Source organism: Pinus tabuliformis, chromosome 4_1 (genome assembly GCF_031772625.1).
Source record: "Pinus tabuliformis cultivar Carrire ecotype Pingquan chromosome 4_1, CPIR1, whole genome shotgun sequence".
In the NCBI taxonomy this organism is placed as follows: Eukaryota; Viridiplantae; Streptophyta; class Pinopsida; order Pinales; family Pinaceae; genus Pinus; species Pinus tabuliformis.
This window is the reverse complement of record NC_142303.1, coordinates 324,291,194-324,318,847: the sequence shown is the minus strand read 5'-3', so window position 1 is coordinate 324,318,847 and position 27,654 is coordinate 324,291,194. Positions and strand designations below refer to the sequence as shown.

At 33.7% G+C, this 27,654-nt stretch overlaps 1 pseudogene; it reads right to left on the bottom strand.

Annotated features, from left to right (window-relative positions):
* Positions 1-492: 492 nt before the first annotated feature.
* On the bottom strand, positions 493-27,288 carry LOC149175605 (cyclic nucleotide-gated ion channel 17 pseudogene; annotated as a pseudogene).
* Positions 27,289-27,654: the final 366 nt, after the last annotated feature.

Here is a 27,654-nt window from a genome sequence, read left to right as displayed (position 1 = left end):
GAACAGTTTTGACCCGCTAAACGAGATGTTTTTGAGGTCTGCTGCAAGCCCATGACAATAAGAAGGGGCTTGAAACAAATTCTGTAGTAATTGGAGAGACCTTTCCAACAAGGTATTGTATGTGCCAAACAGAGATAAAATGCCAAGTTACAAACCCGGTAAATTTGGTGCCCAACTAACCCCAACGAGGCCCACAAACTCTCGACATTACAATTCTTGGGGTTATGGTTTTGGTTGTTTATGGTTTTATCTTTTTGTTCAATATAAATAGGTCCTTGAGCCTCATTGTAACAAATTTTAGAGGCATGTAGCCACCACATCTCTTCTCAAAGATAAGCTACCATCGCCCAAGCTAGTTTATTTCCATTATGTTTGTAAGCATATTTCAATATTTTGATATTAATGAAATGACGTGTTATTTTTGGTGCATCTCTGTATTTATGGTTATATCTGTAATTTTTTGCGTTCATGTTTAAGTTCAGATCATTTGTACTATAGATCATATGGAAGTTGGCGGTGTTTCATCCATTCTTTTGTATCCCTTCTCTTAACTCTCATCTCTTCAAGCCTAATTGTTATAGATCACAGATAGGTTTACATGTTCCTAATAATATGTGAAAATAATACACAACCAATATTTCCAATGAGGATAACAAACAAAGTCTCTCTGATGTAAGTTCCTGTCATTAAAATTTGTCCAAGGGAATTGAGATTCTTTAAGCCCCACCATAAGTAGTAGAAATATTTTTCTATAAATTTTGAAGAGATGATCCCACTTTCCATAGCATCTCCAAAAATGCCAAATTGAAAATTGATGTTGTTATCACTTGCATTACAATTTTCCCATACAATAGCATTGTCATTCCAGTTTCACAAAAAGGCATGATATTATCATTCAAACTATGACAATCTAAGTAGTCAATATTGTAGCTTTGTAGGTTTAAAATTCCATGTTTCTTTCTACATTCTAATCACCAAAATATATTTTTACTTTAAATGGATAGTAAATACCATGAAGCATATAAAACATGGTTGGCTATCATGTAGAGTAGGAGTCTGTATGCAGCTCCAACCCATGTAGTATTGGTGGTATTTGTTTGAGCTTGGTAATTCCTATCTATGTGTTCGAGTGCATGGACATGTGTCTACTCTAAATATGTCTCTCCTTAAAAGGCATGCACGCTTCATATTTAATTGAAATGTCATTAAAATGTATCCCATGCCGCTTCTTTTAAATACTTTAATTAAGAGTGTGTTGATGATGAATCACTAAGGAGCGTGTTAGTCTCAATATGAATCATTTTGATAGACCTCTTGTTGTCGGGCTCCAATCACCATCCTAATGACACATTAAATGTTGTATCTTTGAAATCTTAGCTCACTTAGTCCACGTAATGTTTTGCTGTCACTATCCATGCATTTTCTTGGCATTGGATTTTAACATAAGATATATGTAGAAACATTATCAAAGCATTCGACTCATTATGAATATCCCTAGCATTTTTTTGGTATCCACCCAAATATATATTAGAAGAACAAATCACTCCATGCAAATTTTGGTTCGTTGTCCCCATTACATTTTATAATGGGATTCCATAAAAATTGATTGTTAAAAGGACCCTTTTATATTTTAAACATGGCTTTCACACATATTAAAGATAGGACCCTTTTTTATTGCACACAAGTGAGACATTTGAATGTTTTTCTTTCACTTTACCCTGCAAAACATAATAAATGTTAGTATGATTTTGTAATAAAATGTAGACTTTACAAACTAAAAAATTAAGGTATTAAAAGTTTACAAATAAGAAATTACAAAAAATGAATTAGTTAATTTTGGCCGAATATAATGTGAGCACTTTCCCAGCTTGTAATATGATAAGGGCACCATGCAGGGTTTTTTTATAGCAAGTAGTGCAATTTATAGAGATTGAATAATCAAACTTGAAAGCATTGGTGAAATTTTCCTTCTCCCAATTTAACATCTGAGCACATGGGTCAACTTGATAACTTACATGTCATTAAAAAATATGCAATGTCTTAATCTTGGTAATTCTCTTGACAATTTTAAAATGTGTCGACAAAACTAAACTGAAAGATGCACTAAAGAGTATGATGATCAGGTGACAGTTATGACCATGGGTCATATTCATAATCATAATGATCTAGGGTTTCAAAACACATGAATAAAGTAGCGCTTCACAAACATTAATGTAATTAGGGTGGAAGGATGACTATTGACACAAGATACCATTACTCCATTGCAATGCACATCACAGAAAGATAAAGGCATGAGGTTGCATGAGACTCTTAAGACATTATTAGAGCAATAAACCCTAAAACCATAATGCATTGGTGTGTTCATGTTCTGAGGTAACTCAAGAAGAATAAAGATAACATGTACCATGTAAGTGTGAGCATCGATAAGGTTTGATAGGAATAGATCAAGGGGATATTGACCAATTGAAAACATGACCATAACCTTTATGAACCTAGGAAAGTAGAGGGGGACCTGAAATTTTGAGATATGCCCAAAATTTTGGGTGTTGTTGTAGTGGATACAACAATTGGTGATCCACTGGTAGAATCCAACATCTTTGGCTACGTCCCTACAATAGATTGAGACTGGATAATATTGCAAGAAAGCATTAAATAAGCATTATGGATACTCCTAGGGTTACTTGAAATTTTATGGATATTCCCTTCCCTCGTGTCTCAGCTAGGTCATGTTAGTCATTAAGCATCACATCAGAAGTTAACACATGCTAATAGTTAATGATGATGTAGATAACAAGGAAGAGGGATTATTGTACACAAAAATTTGAAGCAAGTTTATGGCTTTTCTCCATTACCAACAGGCTTATTCAATACTCTAACGGAATCACTTCAAGAAACCACAATCATTGCTATACTACTAGAAGGCCTATTCATTACCCCAACAGAGTCATCAGCATCACCTCCCTATACAGGAATCCTTTCTCAACCCTTACCATTTTTTTAATTGATTTTCTTTTGTGTGCACATTGGAATTATTTATTGGGTCTTTATTGTGCTAGGGTGGATGAAGTATCCTGACTTATTTTACGGGAAAGAGAGGTTGCTCCTTATTTGATAGAAACTGAAATATTTTATGATTTTAGAATTTTCTCTCATGTCATGCTTCCACATCATATCTTTGACTAACTGGTGAACAATGAATACATACCATTAAATATATAGAACCATGTTAGACACAAGTTTATGCTTACAAGGTATAGGTCAAATTCATTAATTAGGGTTCCCCATGAGCACCTATTCATATTTTCTTTGTTAATGAGATCATGGAATGATATGAATTTTCTCAAGACGTAGCTTTGATGATTAGACCTATGAGAGGCTACCATTTGGAGCAACCACTACAACCACATGAAACCACTGGTCTTAGGGTTTTAGTATTAGGGAAAAGTGTTCAGAAATATTTTCTAGGGTTTCATCATGTGCAAAGAGGCTAAAGAAGTTCTTTTAGGGTTTGAGCATGTTCAAATAGGCATAAGAAATCTAGTCACAACACCAAAGATTTGAAGGGATCTAGGCTTATGAAGGCTCATGTAGTGGGGTGTAGCAAAGAGAGAAAGTGTAATGCTAGGTCAACCTATAGTGTATGATTTGTAAGGAGATGAATGCACAATGTAATGCAAAAATTAGAGATACAATGCAATGCAATGATATGTAAATTCAAGGAAGAAATCAACTAACAACGACTAAAAGGATGATGTAATTCTTATGCAGACAATGCAATACAAAATGATGAGTGCATGATAAATGCCTAATGTCATGAAGTACTAGACTAGCTGCAATAAGAAACATACAACAAAAGCATAAACCCTAAACCAATAAGCTAAAGCCTAATTAGCAAACTATGACAAATAAAACCGAATTAGAAAAATATAAACTAGTCTAAACCTAAAACCCTAATTTACCCATAGAGGAGGTTTATCATGTGAAATAAAACTTACAATGCAACCACCTCAACAATTCCCCGACTTGGAAAAAAAAAGATGTCATCAATTAGAACCAGTATAAGAAATTGTGAAAAAACAACAATTCTTACTTGTGAAACATGCACAACAACAAGAAGGTCAGTCTGCTAATAAGAAAACATGCCAGAAAAGACTCTTCCATCCAAGCTGCAACTCTATGCTAATAAAGCAAATGATAAACTTGAAAATTGTGATCATTTATCCATGATATGCATTCATTCATGTCTAACCCTAAATTCAACACAAGTGAGGCAAGATTTCGCTTTCTCGTAGATGAATTCACCAGATAAGATTCTTCAAAACAATCAACAATCCCATCATGATATTCAGGATCAACTTGATGACCCTCACAATTTTCCGAACATGGACATCCATAAGGTGCAAACTGAAATACTGGAGGATTCTAGTATGAAAACTCTAATTTCAGAAACCCTAATTTGAGTTTATTCATGGATTTTGTCAAGGACATGAGGACTTTACATAATCATTGGAGAAAGTCAAAGTGCCTCGCCATCCTGAAAAACCTCTAAACTCTCAACTGGTAGCATAGAAAATTTTAAGGGCGAATGTTCGCCCTTTGGCGAAATTAAGGGGTTCTAAATTTTTAGTGGGCGAATATTTTGTATCATAGTACATTTTTACAAATCACCTCAAATAGCCCACCTTATTTTAAGGGAGAGGGTAAAAAAGGTAATTTTAGCCCTTGAAATTAGGAGTTAAAACCTTCCATTCGCCCATTTTCAAGAATAGATTTTATTTAAGTGAATCCATTCGCTCATTTTCAAGAATAGGTTTTATTTAAGTGACGCCTATGGGCCAAATACCATATTTATAAGAGAGGTATCGTAAATTAATAAAAATATAAATAAATGAGAGATATGGTAAATAAATAAAACATTTTTTATATTTACTCCATAAGTCACCTTATATACATGCAAGGGTGTAAACAAATAAAAATATAAGTAAAGTGGAGATATGGTAAATAAATGAAACGTCTTTTTATACTTACTCAAAATGTATGGTAAATAAATAAAAATATAAATAAACTAGAAGTATGGTAAATAAATAAAACCTCTTTTTATATTTAGTCCATAACCCTCATTCTATTTATGAAGGCTCAAGAAAGAGGTTTTATTTAAGTGAATCCTATGGGCCAAATACCATATTTGTAAAAGAGGTATGGTAAATTAATAAAAATATAAATAAACGAGAGGTATGGTAAACAAATAAAACATTTTTTATATTTACTCCATAAGTCACCTTATATTTATGAACACTCAAAAAAATGTGTTATATTTAGGTGAAACCTATGGGCAAAATACTATGGGACAAATACCATGGACTAGATTGTTATTAATACCATGCAAAAAAACATTATTAACCCTAATATTAGTATTAATAAAAATAAAAATAGCACATGGTATTGACCCATGGTATTCACCAAAATGGCACATGGTATTGACACATGGTATTCACCTGGAATGTAGCCTATTTAAATGGCGGAATTAAACCAACATAGATCCATCTTTACTCTAGATCTACTAACCCCCGAGAGGTATCAAATATCGTGATATGAAAACTAGCATAGAGTGAAAAATATTTGATCCCTCTCGGAGTGGATCAAGAGTAAAAATGGATGTTGTAATTTAATGTATGTTAAACATTTTAGCTTGGTTAAAACAAAAAATAAAATAAAAATCAAATATTATTTTTATTATTTTTTATAAATTACTAATAGTAATTTTTAAGATCCAGGTTTATGATAACCCATGGTATTGACCCATGGTAATACCAAGATCTTACAAGATTTTATAATTGAGTAAAATATTCGCCATGCCTGGTGAGAGATTCGCATATGACAGAAGAATTTGAGATGTCTATCCATCGTAAATGGTTAAAAACACCTTATAAGCTTCTAGAATGAGAAGTTTCAAAAATATTTTTTTATTTTTCTTGAAATTCTAGAACCATCGCAGCTACAAAGTAGATAATCCTACACTGGTCAGTGCAGGTGCTTTGTTATGCAACATACAACCATTTCAGGTGGACTAAAGTGTAGGGTGCATTGGGGATAAAATCAAAGTTTTTTAGTTGATTGACCCAGAAACTCAGAATTCTTAGAGGGGTGATGCTTAGGGCTTTGCAAAGGGATAATGCCAAAGTGTCAAGGATATTGATTGATCCAGGTTTTCAAGCCTTTTGAGTGAATGCAACAAAACGACCTGTAATAGATTGACCCCTAAAGTATAAGGTTAAAAGAAGTGGCCGAGGATTGAAATGATTTACCTTGTGACAAGTCCGAATTAAGAATATAGTGGTCGAGATAATCATCTGTTACAATTCATATTATCATCATGATATCATTACTGAGGGAGGCATACCCATACTCAACATATAAGCCATTATACATGTACAATAATCAAGAAGTCTCTTCTATTGATGACAGAGTGTGGACCCATGCTTGGATGAATGTATGAATGATCATATCCATCACACATTATAATCTTGTATGAATCCTAAAATCGCAGTGCAAATAGATGGAACTAGATCCAAGGTCTTCTACATTGTCACTCGATAGCATGAGTGTAACCATGCAAATAAATGAGATGGAATCGAACATGGTAAACATCATCTGATTACTGGCCAATGATTTAAGTTGTTAACAGATGCAAGTGAAACCACTGATAATGATAATGGCTCTCAAGGTACTATAATACAATATTTGTGGTGTGAATGAACGAGCTAAAGTCGAACACCACATAGAATCTTTTGGTCGAAGGCTAATGATGAGAACCTATCACCGAGGGTGAGGAAACTTACCATTGAGGTAAGCAAGATCCAATGTACTGAAAGGAGTTTCTAAGTCAACTTCCCATATATTGAGTTGATGTCGACATGAAGTGACCAGTCGTAGGAGGGCCTTGATGTATCCCTCATCAATGACATGAAACAGGTACATGATTTGAGCCAGAATTTTATTTATGCAAAGCTAGTTCAAGAACAATAGACATGAAAGAAGGCTTAAGAGTATCATAGCAGATGTCAACTGAAGGACTTCTCTTGAGAATACCGATAACAATTTATGGAGTTCGTAACATTTGATTCGAAATTGATTACGAAGGCTTTTGATATGGTGTGATTAACCAAAGAGGCAAGAAGATTTACCAACCCAACAGTCATGGAGATGAAGTGAAAGAGAGTCATGTTCAAGAGTGACTCGTTGCCATTAATAGGTAAAATACTATGTTTTCCCAATTTCCCAACTATTTTTGGCTAGTACCCCTTTATTTTTGACAAGCTTGAAGAGGATAACATATGATTTATCTATAATTTCATCCTTCGGATGAATCCTTCTGAGTATTTTAATAAAATCTGAGAAGAAGTGGTTTCATCCCGTCATGTTCAGTGTGTCCAATGTTGTTTGATGATTTTACGAGTCCATGGAAGATGTAACTCGACTTCTTTTTCATGTTTAGAGAGTTTGAAAAATAGGCGAAAAAGAAAACTCCAAAGTTTCCTTTTCATAAAGTTAGTCTCTTGAGTCCAAAAAGGAATAAAACAATACTCAGGAGAACCTTTTAGCCATGTTCGACTAAAGTATTCATTTTTCATAAATAGTCCATCCCATTTTAGAAAAGGGTAAAACTTATATTGGGGAGACATATTTTCATTTACTTTAACGAGTTTGAGAAGACATGTGCTCGACAATCTTTTCATATTTTTGGAGTCTAAAAATAGCTAAAAGAAAACTTTTCCTGGAGGAATGAGTGACAGAAAGGGTAGCAACTGGTTCCAATCATGATGGAACTACTCAAAACATATAGAGGTTAAGAGGTAGGCTAATAATATCACTCATCGCAACAGCTCCTTGGGAAAGAGTAAAAATCCAAGTGAAAGCGTATGATCAGCCAAGCAGATGGTGATGATGGAGTGAGAAAACCTAGCCTCATATGGTGAAAATAGGCTGATAAAAATGGAAATCGCGCGGGATAAAAGGTGAATGGTTTCATTTTTACATAAGATTGAAACAAAGGAAAACTATGCTTGATATTGGTTTCATTTTTACGAAAGCTTGAACCAAAGGAAATCAATGCTTGAGATTGATTGGTTTCATTTTTACATAAGCTTGAAACATGGGAAAAATTATGCTTGAGATTAGTTTTCATGCCCCTAGCATAATAACATGATTATAAGCACATGCCCCGCAAGCTTCATTTCATTCACCTAAGTAGACTATGGGTTACTAATAGGACGATGGAATGAAGTTTCATTTACGAGATCAAGTGGAAGACCCAATTTGACATTTATGAGATCTGATCAAAGACTCAACTTGGAGGGGGATCTGTTTCATTTTTTAATGAGATTGACACACTAAAAGAATTATGATGATAGAACCTAGTTTCATTTTTTAACGAGATTGACATAGGAAAAGGAACTCTACTTTGGGACCTTGTTTCATTTTTTAATGATCTTGACACAAGAAAATGAACTCTACTCTAGGGACCTTGTTTCATATTTTAACAAGCTTCATGGCATGATAAGGAACTATGCTCTAAGATCTTGTTTCATTTTTTAACAAGCTTGACACAAGAAAAATAACTCTGCTCTGAGAAATTAGGTAGCTTAGTAACCTTTTGGGGGAAGGTTAACTACGAGTAAGGGATATCTTGGATAGGATGGGATGGGTTGGGCTACAGACATTTGCATCCCACCTTGATACAAATTGTTTTGATAATTAGGATAACCCATACCAGGTTGTCTAGTCCTAGGAAAGCCTTGATATTGTAGAAAGGGTTAACCTTGGAAATATGGGTCTTAATAAGGTTGCTGCAAGATTTTTGTTTGAGCAACAGGAGCTTGGGATATTCCTTGTAACAATTTCCCTAACAGAATTTACGTTATTCCTGGAACAGGCTGACTAATTGGCACTTGTGGCATGCTATAAATGGGTTGACTTACTTGTACCTGTTGAATAGTCTAACCAAGTGAGTCATTACTTGGAGGGGGTTATGTAACAATAGGAGAAATGTCCCCTTGTTTGACAGGATCTGAAGAAACAAGAAGAACCTGAGTGGTATGAATCTTATGCTCTATGCGAAAAGTGCGATAAACTAAAGCAAGTCAACCATTTTCTCAACCAATGGTTGGTTGGGAATGGACTCATGGGATTTATGTTCAAATACAGTGGGATTGAATGAAGATGGATTTGGATCAGTCACTTCATCAAATAGTGGAGTATTGGGAGAAAGCTTTCGGTAACCAACCAAAATTCGTGGTTGAGAAGCTATAAGGTTCTCCAACACTTTGGATGCTTCATCCATATAAGGACAAAGGTGAATAGGATGATTCCACTCACAAAACCTACAGGGAAACTTAAATTTACCCTTTCTCCCATTGACCTTACTATCACTAGTTGATTATTTATCACCAATGTGATCTCCAGAGGCTGTTTGATGTGATCCTATGGACAACACTTCTAATACCTTGAGAATACTAGGATAATATCTAAGGAGGTGGTCACCCTTATAAATATTGCAAGGGAATTTCACTTTACGAGGCTTGTTTGAAGGTTTCTCAACATTATTTTCATTGATAAGAATGTTTTCTTGGTTTCCCCCTTACTTATTTCGCTTCTGCTTCTTCTTCCCTTTCTTCTTCTTCTTAGCTTCCTCATTACTAGAGTCATGAATTTCATGAGGTGAGGAGGAAGAAAGGGATGAAGAAATAATAGGTGAAGAAGGAAAAGGGTCAACTTTAGGATCAACTTGTGGTTGATGTCATTCAGGTGGAGGACTACTTGGTTGAGAAGAATTTTGGACATTCATAACCAAGGTTGTCGAAAATAACCAAACTGGTATACAAATGATAAATCCAGGAAGGGAAATCATTTCCATATAAGGAGCATCAATATTTCCTAAAGAAGGAAAAGGACCAGGATTCCTATAAGAGGGGTTTCCTTGACTGGTGGACTCAAGAGCTGTTTCCATTAGTCTCAACCTAAGATCTACTAAGGAGTTGTTCCATGGTTAGGATGTTGTTTTGCGTTCAATTAATTGATTTTAGAAATTAACAATGTAAACTTTGAAACAGGAACTATAAACTCAAAATGGGAACTTTGGCCAAAAACCCCAAAAAAACATCAAAAACAGTGCTAAAAATGAAAAGTATGTATACTAGAACGATGGTTTTTTTTTAAGGGTCAATTTCAAACATGTTTTAAAAGTGGCAGTGAAAACGAATTTTTTGTGCAAAAAACACCCTGAAACGAAAAGTTTTGATACTGGAACGATGGTTTTTTTTTAGGGTCAATTTTCAACATTTTAAAAAAATGCTAATAAAATCGAATTTTTATGTGCAAAAAAACCATTGTTTATGAGGAAAAAAACACACCAATGTTTTTGGTAGAATAACATTTTTTTTCCTAAGTATAAATTCAACATGTTTTAGTAATGACCATAAAGATAAAATAATGGGATCTGAAATACATTAAAATTCTATTAGTTTTCATCCATGTTGTTAAACATATAATAACATCACACTAAAGATTGCTAAAATTCTAATTGTTTTCAACCATAACATTAAAGATACAAAAAAAAATTGGAATTTTTTCAACCATAAAATTAAAAAACCATGACATTATGAACAAATTACATGACTAAATTAATCAAAATGTCATTATTTGTATATTGAATGAAACATACATTATATCTCTAATTTAATGTTGCATTGTAGATATTCTAAACAATAAAAATCATCATAATTAAGACATATAATCCAACAACATAAAAATGACTCATAACTTCTTATTTAACACCATATGGAAATCAAAATTTTTATTTCAAGATATGATGCAAACATTAGTTATATAAAATATCTTAGAAGATTATTCAAAATCACTCATATTTTCTTGCACATCATCAGAATTCACATCTTCAGATGAATGATTGGATGTAGACGAAGATGTTCTATATTCTTCTCTTTCATCAACTAGTGTCCCATATAAGTCCACATGCATGCCCACCATTTCAGGTCTCAAAATTCTTCTGGATCTACAACTAGTTTTAGCAGACTCCCATCTCAACATTCTTCCTTTTGGTAACAACCTTTTTAGAATCTCTATTGTCTTGAAGCAAAGAGTTCCTCTCTTTGTTAAATTGAAGTCATAAACAAGTATGTCAACATCCTCCAATTTTAAGAGGTCTGTGCAGCGGCGATTTATATTTGTACCCTTTCTTTTTCTCTTTCCGCCATTTTATTTATCAACTACCATCTCTGGCTTATACACACCATTGAATGGGTGTGTATTTGTGGCATACCAATGTACTTCAACACCTGTAACATCCTCATTTTCTGCAAAGACCTTTATAACCTTAGCACCCCATAATGGATAGTCATTGGGAACTCCATCTGCTAGGACTGCAATCATGCAACCCTCCTTAATATCTTGTATTGAACCCCTGTAAAGGTCTTCCATGGCTTCACATTTTGCACGAGACCTTCTGGAACCAATATACATCTCTCTTTCCTCTGCATGTGAAGAATTAACAATGCCTTGAGATTGTTGTTGTTCAACAATTTTTATTTCCTCATGTTCATTTGACACATTTGTGGCCAAATAAATGGATTTTTCAAAGGTATATCTTCATTTGTTGTTGTTGAAATGATATCACTTTGATTATTGAAAAATGACTCCCACCAAACTGAATCAGCAATGTCAAAGTACTCATATGTATATCTAATACATTTTTTAATTTCTTCTAGGTAATCAGAATAATTTATATCTCTATTCTATCTGCATGCATTATGAATTTCACCAACTAGTTGTAATAATAATATTTTTGATGCAAATATTGGATGATCTGGAATGAACTTCAAAAATTCCAAACCTGATGACGGTGCCCATTCTGTAGTAGTTGAATACTTCTTGCCCCATATTAGTGTTTTCCCATAAATTTTCTTGATACTAAATTGATGTTGGAAGCTAATGTCATTAAGTTGTTCAATGCATTTCTCCTCACCATGCGATCCCAGAATAAACCTTCGCATGTCAACAATTTCTTCCAAGACATCAAAAGTAGGCTCTGGCATGTATGATTTCTTAATAAATTCAATTAATGATGGCAAGCTCCCAACTTCCTTCCTCCTCAATGTGACTGAAAAACAACTGAACATCTGATCAATATGGTCATGAGTGTGCCTAACAAGAAGGAAACCAACCTTTACCTTCTGAGAATTTCTCAATTCAACAAGCATGTTTAGATATCCAAAAACAACCTGATTGTGTTTTCACGGCAAGTGTTGTCCAATTGTCGACACAAAAATTCAGGAAGATTACCATACCAATGAGAAAGCACATCATGAATTATGATTATTGTCAAATTTGCATCATTATGAATATTTGGAGCTGTGAAGTACACCTTGGCAACATTTTCCCATTGAAGACCATATAACTGACCAAGTGATACTGAATAAAATTTTCCTCCTGTAAATTTTTGGGTGTGCTAACAAAATGTGGTAAAAGTGTTTTCTTCTGGTCCATACCATTAATTATCAAACCCAAATATTTATTTGGATTATCATAAAACTTATTTCTATGCTTGTACAACTTTTTCCTTTCACTTGTTTGTTGTTCGCGATGCTCTTGAAGTTCTTTGACAATTGAATCTACACAACATAAAAGAAAGCCATTAAGAAATATGTTTTCATAGTTGATGACTATACAATTTTAAAAGTTAAAGTTATGAATGCTTACCTCTTTCTGACCCTTCACATTTGTCCCTTTTTTATTTAAGAGAAGCACATGTACTAAAAATCCCCATCCTTGTATTCTTAGGAATAGAGATATTGTTGAATTCTTTCTTCCATGCTTTCACAAAATATTGATATGTAATCAACCGACCATGTCCCTCAACACCTTTTGCATTTTCTTTGTATAAGTTGTAGATTTCTCATCTTGAAAAATTATCTAGAATATGTATTGTCCCTCCATTTGGCATACACTCTCCATGCTTTGAAAATAAATATTTCATCCATGACATTGCAGTATTTGATAATGGCCCAAACTATCGTTTATGACGTACTTCTGAATAAAATGTGGGATCCTTTTCCAAATTTTCTTGGATTCTCGAGAGACGAAAATTACCCATCGAATGAAACATTTTGAAAGCCTTTCTATAGATAAATAAAGACCCAATATGATAATCATAACCTAACAATGTAGATTTCATGCACCCAACTAAATATGAATTTTGCATGCTTTTATTCATTGATAAATATCTCTTCCTTTTCTCTAATGCAAATTTGAAATCCATATGTTTCAAGCAATCTTTTTGACAACATTCACTTGAAATGAGAGCGCTGATAGAACTTCTTCTCATCAGATATTCTACTCTACCCCTTGTATAACTAGAACATCTTGCATTGATACGAAAAGGTCTTCTCCTACTCCTCGATAAATATTTCTTGGCAACATCTCCATCATTGGATCAACATTTTTATAAGCATTTTCATCATCATTTTGAGGAATGTTATCCACACTATGATTAGTTGTGCTTTTCAAAGATTGACTTGGAGGATATTCTTCATCTTCCCCTTCTTTAGAGCTACTATCATAGTCCTTAGAATTGGGACTAAATGGAAAATTTGGCTCAATGTTTATTGGATATTCTTCCTCATGTGCATTGATAGTGCTACTCTCATAGTCCATAGAATTAGGACTACGTCGAAAATGTGACTATTTACTTACTGAAAATGCTACATCCTGTTCTTTGTCACTGCTACTCTCATAGTCTTTAGAATTAGGACTAAGTGCTTCATCCTGTCCTTCATCACTACTGCTCTCATAGTCCATAGGATTAGGACTAAGAGGACATTGTGACACTCCATTCTTATGAAATTTTTCATCATGCTCTTCATCACTATTGCTCTCATAGTCCATAGGATTAGGACTAAGTGGACACCGTGACACTCCATTCTTTTGAAATTCATCATCATGCTCTTCATCACTGCTGCTCTCATAGTCCATTGGATTAGGACTAAGAGGACACCATGACACTCCATTCTTTTGAAATTTTTCATCATGCTCTTCATCACTACTGCTCTCATAGTCCATAGGATTAGGACTAAGTGGACACCGTGACACTTCATTCTTTTGAAATTATTCATCATGTTCTTCATCACTGCTACTTTCATAGTCCATAGGATTAGGACTAAGTGGACACTGTGACACTCTATTCAGTTGAAATTCTTCATCACTGTTGCTCTCATAGTCCATAGGATTAGGACTAAGAGGACATTGTGACACTCCATTCTTTTGAAATTTTTCATCATGCTCTTCATCACTGCTGCTCTCATAGTCCATAGGATTAGGACTAAGTGGACACCATTACACTCCATTCTTTTGAAATTCATCATCATGCTCTTCATCACTGCTGCTCTCATAGTCCATAGGATTAGGACTAAAAGGACACCATGACACTCCATTCTTTTGAAATTTTTCATCATGCTCTTCATCACTACTAGTCTCATAGTCCTTAAGATTAGGACTAAGTGGACACCATGACACTCCATTCTTTTGAAATTTGTCATCATGCTTTTCATCACTGTTGCTCTCATAGTCCATAGGATTAGGACTAAGTGGACTCTGTGACACTCCATTCTTTTGAAATTTGTCATCATGCTCTTCATCACTACTGCTCTCATAGTCCATAGTATTAAGACTAAGTAGACATCATGACACTCCATTCTTTTTAAATTCTTCATCATGCTCCTCATCACTGTTGCTCTCATAATCCTTAGGATTAGGACTAAGTGGAAATGTGACTCTTTATTTATTTGAAATTCTTCATCACCTCTTTCATCAGTGCTGCTCTCAGAGTCCTTAGGATTAGGACTAAGTGGAAGAATTGACTTTCTATTCATAGTGGAGAATTTACGTTATATTCATCAATATGAATAGAGTTGTTACGCGACGAAGATGTTGATGCTTCACAAAGTGAAACTTCATTATTATAAAAATCCATCCCTTTCAAATAGAAGAGGTTGAATGATACAAATGCAAAATCTCCTAATGATATTATATAGCTTAAAGAATGAAATTTTCCCTCCAAGAATTTTGTTTCATGTATTTCCCTCCATTATTTTATTCTACAATTTGTTGAAAAATTTGAACTAATTTTTTTTTATGAAATAAATCTTTAAATTTAAAATTGTAAACTAAAACTTTTACTTAAATTATTTAATAGTTAAACTATATAATATTTACTAGATAATTGAATGTTTTTTATTTTATTTTTATAATACCTTCTAAAACAAATTAATCCCACATTCACCGTGTTGTAAAACAATTCCATAATATTCGTTTTATCATAGTTTCCTATATCGCCATAACAAAATTAACATGTTAAATTTTTTTAAAAGCAAATTAATCCCACATTAACTGTATGGTAAAACATTTCCGTAATTTCACCTATATCGTAAATTTCATTATCACTATTACTCACATCACATCAAGGTTTTCTGAGGTTTGTTAAAAGACTTGGAACGAATTTGTGGAGCAGCTACATTGCTATCAACAACATATTCAACGGAGGATTCTCACATTTGAAAGGTTAGTTAATTTTTCTACTTTTCAAATTTTAAAATTAAATAATTTTAATTAAGTTTAATTTTTTTTTTAATTAAAACTTTTTGTGGGCCAAATTTACCCACTACATCGGCAGTGGGCATGGTTGGCCCTGTAATGCTCACGACGACCAAACGAGCCCATAGGTTAGGGGCGGTGGAGCTGGCTACCTGACACCCCGCCCCACCCCAGCGGCCCAACGGCCTACAGGGTGGTGGGGCGATTCTTGGAATCGCTCTGCCACCCCGCGGGCCTTTGGACCACCAGGGTGGGGCAGGGGTTGTCCGGCCGTCGCGGTGGCGAGGCGATTCTAGGAATCTTCCCACCACCATGAGGGTCGTTGGGCTGCCGGGATGGGGCGGGGGGCCCTCGCCACAACGCAAAGCGTTGTGCCGCCAGGGTGGGGTGGGGTTGCGAATCGCCTCGCCACCCCATGGGCTGTTGGGCTGGCGGGGTGGGGCGAGGGGCCCTTGCCACTGCGCGAGCCGTTGGGCCGCCGGGGTGGGGTGGGGCTGGGGTTCGGGGCCAAAGACTCTTAAAGGTGGATCTTCAAAAAAAATTGGTGAACAAACCCCACCTGAGTTGATGGTTACAAATCTTTCAAGTGCCTCACATAATAAGAAGATGATTTCATACTGGAAGAAATCAAAAGAAGTGAAACTTCCATCAAATGTCTGGTATGTGAAAGAAAGAGAAGGCCAAAATGTGCAGATATATATATGTGTTGATATACCTAATGATAATGGAATTTATGAGGTGACGGGAAAAGTCATCTACAAAGTTGTGTAAACAAATCGTAAATGAGATGACACAAAATATCGTAAGTATTGTTATTTATATTTGTGTTTTGCGTTCTTGTAACTCTCACTATATTTTTATAACTTTGCTTTTATTGACATATGATATTTTGTTTGGCAAAATTTTATTGAAGGTTGTTCAATTAGGTTGGGAGGCATTCATTTCATAGAGCATGATATTATGAAAGTTGTCAGTAGTTTCTACTCGGTGTCAGAAGAAGATATGACAAACAAGCAAAATGTAGTAATTCATGATGCTACAAAACTACATCCAAGGGATCAGAAAAAAACCTCTAGTGGATAAATCTAGCAAAAGTAGACAAGTTACTTTTGAAGACGAGGAAGTTGAAATTGGCAGTCAAGAATATGTTGTCGTTACTAAGGATGACATTGGAACTGAGAAGAGCCGTAAAATACCAAAAGTAACAATGTCTAAGAATAAATTTGTTCCAGTTAATGATGAGAATGTTATGAGGAAGAAAAGTAAAGTTGAACATTTTGAAGTAGTCATTACCAACAGTCAAGAACCTAGTGAAAATTCAAAAGAAAGCAGAGAAATCATTACACCAGGAGCTGATTTAGAGGATGGCATTCAAAACAAAACAAAATTCCATTCGAAATAACTTGACAAAGAGAAACTTAATTGAGGGTAATCGTACATTTCATCTTAATGTTAGACAAATCTATAAGGCAAGTGAAGGACAATGTAAATATCAAATCAGAAAGCCACACCATCTGCATGTTCACAACTCGAAGACATTGATGAGGTACAATCCATATGCTCATGTGGTTAATTATGTGCTTTTTGTTGATCCAGTTCAAGTTCCCAACAAAGAAGCATTCAATAAGTCAAAATGTTTTGAATACAATTATTATGTGCTTGGGGGGAACCATTCTGAAGAAGCTCAAAGACAATTGATGGAGAAATATTCCAATAACCCACGTTTTGAAACAATGAAATGTATCATTTATGCTGGTTTATTAGATACAAAAGCAAAGTTAGTGGCATGGGATCATAATTCAAATAATGAATATAGGATGTCTATGACTTTCATCTAAAGGGTTAGATTTATTCATAGTGAATTTGAAGAAAAATGTGGTGGGGATAGGATAAATGTTACTATAGATTTCTGAAAGGAATGTTGTATGGAAATAGACTATCAAATTGAAGAAAAAATCAATTCAAAAGGAAGAAAAGGCGACAAAGTTAGTGATTTATTTAGAGGTGTTGATAACATTTCCCAGTTGGCATTTAGAATTGGAGAGATATGGGAGTTGATTAATGATATTTTTAGCATGTGGGAGAACATTGGCATTAAAAACTAGAAGGTCTAAACCATTGATATGTAACAACAGTAAATCAGGTCCTGAAATGAAGCAGCTTCCAGAAGATATGACTATCACACCTTGGAGAGCATTGCAAGGAGTGAAGAATGAAAATCTTATCAAAGAAATATTATATCGTGTGAGGTCAGGGGAATTATCATTGGAGGAAATGTTTGAGGAATTTCAAAAGTAAGTTTGTTGAATTATTTTTATTTATTTCTAGATTATAATTTTCTTTTAAATATAACATATTGTTCTTGGTAGTATTTGTTATGCTTTTTATCGCTTGCTGACTAGATGGATGTTTTCTTACATATATAATGAGGATAGATCTCTTTAGTTTTGTTATACATATCATTATATTAACCTTTTTTTACTTTGTCTATGCAGTCACAAAGTTTACATGAAAATTCAAGAAAAAATGGTTAAATTGTTGAATGAAGATAATTGGGATGATGTTGTATGCAACTATCCAGATTCAAGTTCTACATCAACATTAAAAAAAAAAATTATCTTGCATTTAAAAAGGTATGTTGATTTATACATTCATTTTTATTCATCTATATACTATTTATAATTTATAACTTACACATATATTTGTTTATTTTATAAAAGATGAAGAAGGATGCAAATGGAACACCAGATAGTTTCAGAACCTTTATTGAAAAAATTAAGATCGAAAGATTGAAGAAGCAATGTCTTAAAAACGTTGAACTTGATCCAACTCTTACTCATTTCATTTGGAATGGGCTTGACACTATGCAATACCCAGTAATAGAAGGCAATTATGAAGACATTGTTAAAATCATACCTAAAAGGGATTATGCCCTAGTTATTGCAGATATTCCCCATGGTCTCAATATTCCAAACATTGACTATGATAGTGACCCTTATACTTATCAAGCTCTTAGTAAAGTGGTTGTGGGATTTCTAAAAGTCATGTCATCACCATTATGGAGATTTCTGACACTTCATTCAAACACACAATTGGCAATGTTATTGTCAAGCTTCAAGGGGAAAACAAATTTAAGGATGCAGCTTACATGGTAAGGCATTTAAAATGTATATTTGATTAATGTTAAAAAAATTCATTTATGTACAAGTTAATTGAACTTTTACTATTTCATGTTACAAGCAAAAGTCAAATCTTCTTAACCGTGAAGATCAACCATTTATAAATGATTGTGAGTTCATCCATATTGATAGTTTGGCAAAAGATGATAGCTATATGTCTATGATTTTTAATTGGGTAGATGGAAAGAGTCATAGCCAAAAACTGACTTATGATGTTGTTGTGAGAAAACTAACATATGAAGACAAAGAAGCAAAAGGAGAGATAGTTAACATTTATCAAAAATCACAGTTATTGATTAACTATCTTATAAACATATGTTCAAATGAAGGAGATTGGGTTCTAGATTTATTTTCTGGCTCCGATAAGTTTTATTATATGGAATTGAATTTCAATATGTTATTTCTTAATTTATATGTCATTGTAATTATTTACTTTATTATTTCTTTTGTGTTTGATAATTAGGTACAATAGTAGCATGTTGCCTTCAAAAAGGAAGAAATTGCATTGCCATTGAGAAAGATCCAATACAATGCAATTTTATTCAGCAAAGAATTAATGCTCTTCAATTTCTTCCAGATGCAATACAAGAAATTGGGTTGAAGAAAGGGGACTTTAGTGAATCACATGTGGCAAAAAAAGCAAAGAAACCCCAACCACCATTACACTGAATGATTGGAAAGGCATACATTGGGAGATTCGCAGACATCAAAGATCCATTAGAAGAGGAAAATGGGCAAAATGAAGCAGAAAATATTGTGGAAGAAGACAATTATGAAACTCTAGAGGACGAAGAGTTTGGATTACGTGACATTGCTGATTAAATTTAAGTTATGATTGGAAATCAAACTCACTTTTTGTAACTATTAACTAGTTATACTTGTAATGTTTTGACTTTGACATTTTATGAGAAGAATAAGCACTCAATTAAGGTTGTTATGCATTCAATATTTGTATTATGTGATTTCCACATTAATTTTTATGTTAATCATTATTTTTTGAAAAAAACAGTGATTATTATTATTTTTTTGACATGAAATTCATAAAAAAAAAACTATTATTTAACCATTTTTAGTTAAAATTTTCCTATAAAAATTGTGATTTTGACATGTCATTTCTAGCAAAAAATTACAAAAAATTATCAAAACGTGTAGTTTTTTAGTTATATTTATGCTAAAAATAGTTATTTTTATGTCAACTGTTAAAAATTATTGTTTTTTAGAGACAATTATTTCATGTAGATTGAAAAATTAATTAACGATGTATAAATATGTAGAATATCAAAAATTCAAAAGATCGACCTTCTTTAAATATGCAAAACAATAGAAACCTCACTACAAAAAAAAATAATATAAAATAAAGTAAAAAATAAAATAAAAATAAAAGCAAGAAAATATGAAGAAGAAGACCACTTCAAAAATTATTAAATTTAGAAAATAATTATTTAAATTTCATATATTAGAAAAATTAAAATAAAAAAATAGGTCTTTTAAAAAAAGGGCCTGATGCAGAATTACCACTTTTTTAAATCAGCATGAAAATCACTACCATTCTAAAACGTAATGTACATAAAAAAAATTTAAGTTCCAAAAACTATGCTCTAAAAAAAACATGCGTGTTCTGCATCACCCCTTTTCAAAATCGGGTCACTTTTTTGCTATCTCTATGAAACGGGTAACAGTATCAGTTCTCATTTCAAAGTTTATATTGTTAATTAAAGACACAAAATAAAAAAATAAAAGGGGTAACTAGAAAAAAGGGTTTACCAAGTAACCGTGAAATACAATATACCATTTCCAATACGTGCAAGAAATATCCCCAAATTCTATGTTCAGTGTATCACAGATAACAAGGTGGTTGACTCGGTTAACTATGGCAGGATAACAACCTATAGGGGACTTCCAAAATATATCTGGAGGTACGTGGAAGCGCAGTCTATAGTAGTGATGTCTAATGTGTCCAGTATGATGGGAAGTATTTTGATATACTTTTCATGTGTGGAGCGACATCTGATATGCCCAAAGGTATGTGGAGAACAATATGATATACTTACATACATGGAATACCAACTACCCCCATAATGTAATGAAAACAAGAAACGACAACTCCTACATTTAAAGACGTTGGAACACATCTCTATCCCAAACCTCTATGTGCGTCGTTAATGTTCCAAATTCTCCTTAGGTTAATTGAGTGAATTTTAAAGTTTATCGCTAATTATGTCTCAGTTTCAATGCTCATGGTATGAGTTCACTGGAACTTCCTATGGTGAAACTAAGATTATGAAAATAACTCTTTAATTTCGATCAAGATCTATCTATGGGAAGGAAGAAACAAACAATGGTGCAACAATAAAAGAAGAAAAAAACAAGAACTTCCTAACTTGATCTTTCAATTTCACTATTCCAATTCAATTCAAAGCCCTAAATGATGCCAAACCATGTAATGTAATCTATGCACAATTTTCCTAAAAATTATGCAAATGTAATCTATGCACAATTTCCTTTCCTTTTGTGAAAATGAGAATTCTAACTATGAAAATATAATCTATGCAAGAGAATTCTTCAAAACAAACACAATATGATTCCAAATTAGTGAAATAATAATATAACAAGACTAATTATGAACAACAATCCCTTCCTTCACTAATGCAATGAAAGAACCAATCAAGTGTAAGTAAAGGAAATTCCCAATGAAATAAAATGTAATCTAAAATTTTTTTAACAGAGGAATCAAACTAAAATTTGATGAAAATTCCAAAGGTCAAAAGAGATGACACTCAGAGGTGATTAACACTCATACAAAATTCAACAAAAATAAAATAAAAAAACACTCAAAAAATTGTTAAGAAATGGATTTTTTCCTTTTCTTTTCCTTTCAATTTTCAAATGCAATGACAATGAAAATGAAGCTAGATTATTTTACAAAAGAACCCACATAGACTGGAACTGTAATATGAAAAATTATTTTATCCAATCAAAAATCAAGCCAAGTGTTCACGAAACCTAATTGATAAGAGGAAATAAAAAATCAAACAAACTCTCATCAAAGGAAATCAAACTCAATTGGAAACACAATGATGGATTTACAAAGACACAAACAAGTTCAGAGACTCAAGAAAACCTTATGGATCAAATAATAACTCATAGAAAGACATATAAATGCAATTTTTTTGCCTCCTACAGGACCATCGCATACAGAAAAATGAAAGAAAACATACTAAAAAACTGTTAAGAAACTAATTCTTTTCTTTTCTTTTCCTTTTCAATTTCAAATGCAATGAAAATTAAAATGAAGCTAGATCATTGACCAAAGAAATTCACATGGACTACAATTGTAATATGAAAATTATTTTTATCAAATCAACAATCAAGCTCAAGTGTTTACAACCCTAATGACAAGAAGAAAGAAAAATTAAACAAACTCTCATCAAAAGAAAACAAATCCAAATGTAAACACAATGATGGCTTTACAAAGACACAAATAAGTTCAAAGACTTAAGAAAACCTTCTAGATCAAATAAGAACTCAGATCAAAGCATATAAATGCAAATTTTTGCATCCTAAAGGATCATCGCAGGTGAAGTACCAACACAAGTGTGAATCATCGTAGCTACAGAGAAGAGAGACTGTGTTGGGTCACTCTATCTTAAAAAAAAGGTGTGTTGGGGCTATTTTCTCAAAAGATGACACAAACAACCTACCAAACTCAAAATTATATTTTCCTAAGACCAATTATTGTATGAACAATTCAATTCAGGTCGCTTTGAAAGGTCAAAGATGACTAGGCCAAGGAAAACACTAAAGGGAAATCACGTTCCCTAGTATGGTCGCCAAGTTTCTATGTGGAAAATTCTCTTCCAAAGATAAAAGGGAACTCACTAGATCTAGTGGCATAATATAGAAATAACAAGGGAAAAAATATCTATGTTTTCCTTAGAGAAATCAAAATATGAAAGAAATAACTATATGGAATTTGTAGTAATCCATCCTCTTCTCCTTGATTATAAGCTCCAACTCTAGCTCCAAGTGTTGTAAATGGAACCTACAACAATGACTAAAACAAGCAAGAGAACTACAATATCCACATAGCATAAACTAATGTCTCTAATCAATGAGTCAAATGGCATTGAAATACATATGCATCAACATGACACAACTATAGGAAAAAAAAGTGTTTTTTCTATTAATAAATGAAGGAGAGAGGTACAACCATTTATAGATGCTTGACTTTGTAGATGTCTCCCCAATTGTCTTGTCCTTCCTTTCCACAAATAAAACCTTCATACTCTACCCTAATGCATTAATGGAGAATGATTCCTTAAGCTCAAAGTAGTAGCATGAGGGAACTAGTAATCTCCAAAAGCCAACCCAAACTCTATGTGAGGTAGTGAAGTTAGAGTGTAAAAGTGGTAGTTTAGGATTTACCAATCTAATCTTGATATCCGCACAGTAAGGAGGATAAACTCTAAGGATAAGAGATAATACCTCTAGAGTAGGAATTCAATATCTATATCCATGGTAAATGGTTAAAACCACCTTAAAAGCTTCTAGAAGGAGAAGTTTCGAAAATATTTTTATTTTTCCTGAAATTCTAGAGCCATCACACCTGCAAAATAGAGAGACTTGCATTGGTCAATGTAGGTGATCATTTATGAAACTTACAACCATTGCAGGTGGATTGAAGTGCATGGTGCATTGAGGCTAAAAACATAGTTTTTGAGTTGATTGACCCACAACCTTGGAATTTTTTCAGAGGTGATGCTTAGGGATTTGCAAATGGATAATGCCAAAGTGTCAAGGATATTGATTAATCTAAGTTTTTATGCCTTTTGAGTGAATGTGACAAAATGACCTGTAACAACTAGTTTGATCAGATGTTTCAATATTGACAGATTGAAAGTTCAAAATATCATATTCTCCTGACTTCCAAGATGAAGGTGAATTAAGAAGATGAGCCTCATGAAAGAGAGGAATCAGGTGATTAGTTCCCTTGCATACAGTGGATTGTAAGACAACACCAGCTTGTACCTGATCACAATCTGCACTAGCTGGGCAAAAATCACAAAGGTTTGAAACAATAGATGGTGTATTTTCTTTTTCAAACAAGTTAAAGTACAAGGAGGATTGCACATCAAAATATTTCGAAAATGATCTTTCATCAAATGATATGGTGCTAAGATGGGAATCATGCGAGGAAACCCTAATTTGACCTAGTTCATGGATCTCGTCAGGATCATGAGAACCTGACATAACCATCAGTGGAAGCTAAAGTGTCTCAACTTCCTAACGAGGCCTTGAACTCTCAAAAGGTTTATCATAAAATCTAGGTGGTTTAGTGAGGTCAAAAAGTGAATATGGAAAACTATCATCAGTAGTTTCAGTGAGGACATTATTGACTGGGTGAAAGTCATCAAAGTCACTGATTTTATCAGATCGGGAATCTTACACATGAGAATATATAAGGATTGAAGATGAAGAATCAACCATAGGGATTTATCTGAAACAAGACCTAAGTCAGTGCCAATAGGTGAATGAAATTTAGTAATAGTTTTAGGCAAGATGCTTAACGGGCTCAAGTTGGGTCTCATCAATAGGGAGAGATGTTACATCAACTTGATCTTCAAGTTCAAATTCAATAGGATGTATGAGAGCTTTAGAAGAAATACAAGTTGGTTCTTCATCCTGCAAACACTCTTCATCACTTCAATTATCAATGACATAAACTTAATTAGGTAATGAAGATGAAGAGGGATTTAGATTTTGAGATGCATAAATTTTCTCCCTATAAGCTTAAGGATTTTTCTGACTCACAAAAATAGGCAAGATAAGATTAGGGATAATATCTAGCCAATTAACAACTTGCATATTATCATGATGATCATCAAAATGAGGATTCTTTTTAGATTGAAAATGTTGCAGAGAAACATAAACCAAATGTCATAAACTCTGACTCAAATACATCCATTCCATGTCTTTTTCAGGAAACTAACAACATAAATGAGAAAACCTACCAAAAAAATCTTCCAATGATTCTTCGGGTTTAATTCTAAGTTGATTTATCATTTTAAGAACATCTTGAAAATCGTTCTTGTAAAAGGCTTGGTGGATCTTACTGATGAATTGCTTGAATGAATGGATAGAAGTGGTTAACAACATGTGGCACCAATTATTGATGCAACCTTTGAGTGTGAGGGTGAACAATTTGCCAATAACATCTTTGCAACCAATTTTGTTAGAGTGACAGAAACAAATAACTTAACACATGTGTCCAAATACCATTCTTCGACCCTCACCATCAAACTTCCACTACGACAAATGATAAATTATTTCTGCAGGCACTGAAATATTTATGTTTTTGGAAAAAATCCCTATGATAGAGATTTTGCATGGAACCATTTAAAGATATGATGCTAAGATAAAGGCTCCAAGGGCTCAACTTTTCATCTGCCCCTCCTTCTAGTGTTAAAAAATCTGTTGATTGTGCTAGATTTCCTACCAATAGCTAGGGGATCTCCCTAGTGTGAAGTCCCAATTAGACCTCACAGTGATTGGAATAAAAGCCCCATCCGGTATATAGGCATGACTTCCATCATATTGGTTTCACTCCTAGCTATTGAATATGGAGTTGTTAAAGCAAGAGAAAGAAAGAAATGCATGTATTATGGGAATGAGTTCAACCCATGATTAACCACCTACAGAACAAGATACAAAGATGCAACAAAAATAACAAGGAGAAGCATGCCACAAGAAGGATTAGTGAGTTGAAACTGTCTCTAACATACTTGAACATGAACATGCTAGAGGTTAATTGAAAATTAGTTCATAATAGATCACCAACATGGCGTTAAATAATTAAGCATAGATTCAAAGTGGACATGAAAGATATAAGTTAAGAATGAGTTCATTAAAATATGCCACATCAAATCACACATACAAACATGATGGAAATACAAGAAAGCTAGTACCACCATCACAAAGATGAATGGGAATTCATACTGAAAAAAATAACTTCTCATTATTGTTGTTGCAAACACAAGTACAAGTCATGCAAGCCATCAAATCCTAATAGTGGAACATGGGCTTCTCATACCATTATCCAATGCAAAACCCTAGCCTCGCTACAACTCATCCTACTAGCTGCCAAGAGTTGAGTGTCCCTAGCTCTTCAAGCACAGATCCACTCTCTACTACTAGTCCTAGCTAAGGTGCTAAAAGTCCTTTTAAATGAGGCATGATGGCATATTTACAGAGGTGAGGTTACTCTTCACCTACTGTGACCTCTAACCTACCTCCATGACTTTTGAACTTCCTCATGGTTCTCTCATGCCTAATGACTATTACAAGTTTAGATCGATCTTAGTATAGTTGCTACCATCATGATGAAAAGTTTTTACATATTGATAGAAAAGATGTCGTGAAGAGAATAGAGAGGCTTTTGGGAAACCATAGAATTCTTGTTGTCCATATGCTACTACTAGGTCATGAAACAAGGTTGTGTTCTTCACTTTCTGAGTTGAACAACCATTTTCTCACTACTACACCTTTCATAAAGGTTGAAATAGTGCCTTGGGCTACTACATGGAGCTAGAATTTCCTTTTATCCAAAACCCTAGTTTCACAACCTATGTAGGAAACCCTAGCTTCTTTCCTCATGGGCCAACATGCTCTTCTCTCTCTTCTACGTGCAAGCAAATTATATTGGTAATACAATTTTACAGTAAGAGAATATTACAAAAAAAATGATATTCACTAAAAGAAAGATAATGATTTGGACCCCTGTACGGTCCCTTTATGTGCCATAGTGTTGTCAATGCATGTGGTCTCTTTAGGGTTTGTATAGCTTTTTCAATATCTTCCTTAAGCATGTTTCAAAAGATATATCTAGTTAACAATCATGTCATTGTCAGCATGCCAAATTTTTTTTACGTCTTGCAGTTGTCCTTCAAAATTGAACATCACCCCAAGCTTATGAACCAATTTTGTATGGTCTTCAAGTTTTGTGAGATTTATGGCTCTCCCAAGAGGACTAATGTTCTTGTGTACCTTAGTAAAACTCCTTTTAGGATTTATGTAAGCTAAAACCTTAGGATATGCTTCTAAAGTAATTACCCTCTTCCTCGATAATCCATATCATAGGCCTTACTCACTAGAAAGTGCCTCAAACCTATGTGTTTCATAAGGAAATTGGATGACATGAATTTATACTAAGGAGATAGTTATATGGATAGCAATGTGAGTTTTCTCCAGGGAGTTGGTCATTTCACATATTATTTTAGGTGGAGGCCAACTTGAGGATAATCCCTTTAGTAGTTCTCATACAATATTAGGCTCCACGAAGTTTTAAGCCAATAGGATATTCATAGATGTATCTAGTATTATTTGTTGTTTGACTTGTGGAACAGACCAAAAAATTAGGAATGCTAATACTTGCAAATAATGTCACATCCATATCTATGTGTGGAAGTTCTCTTTGGGGAATCAAAATATCTACAATCTTGAAACCTTGTTTGTCTGATTCAATTACTTTTCATGCCCAAATGATGAGAAACTATGGATATTATAACAAATTTTTCTCACTTCCATCTCCAAAGTATCGTTTTTATGACATTGAAATAGAAATCTAATCAACCCACAACTCGAATTGACAACAAGGGGAAAAGATAAAAACATCCATACATGTTTTAGTGAAGGGACTTGTGTTGAAAAAATAATCACCAATGGAATTCCCTAATTTATGGCCAGAGGAAAACCTATGGATTTTGGGAAATCACATTTTCCATATTTTGTGAAAGTCACACTTTGAGAAAGCAAAGAA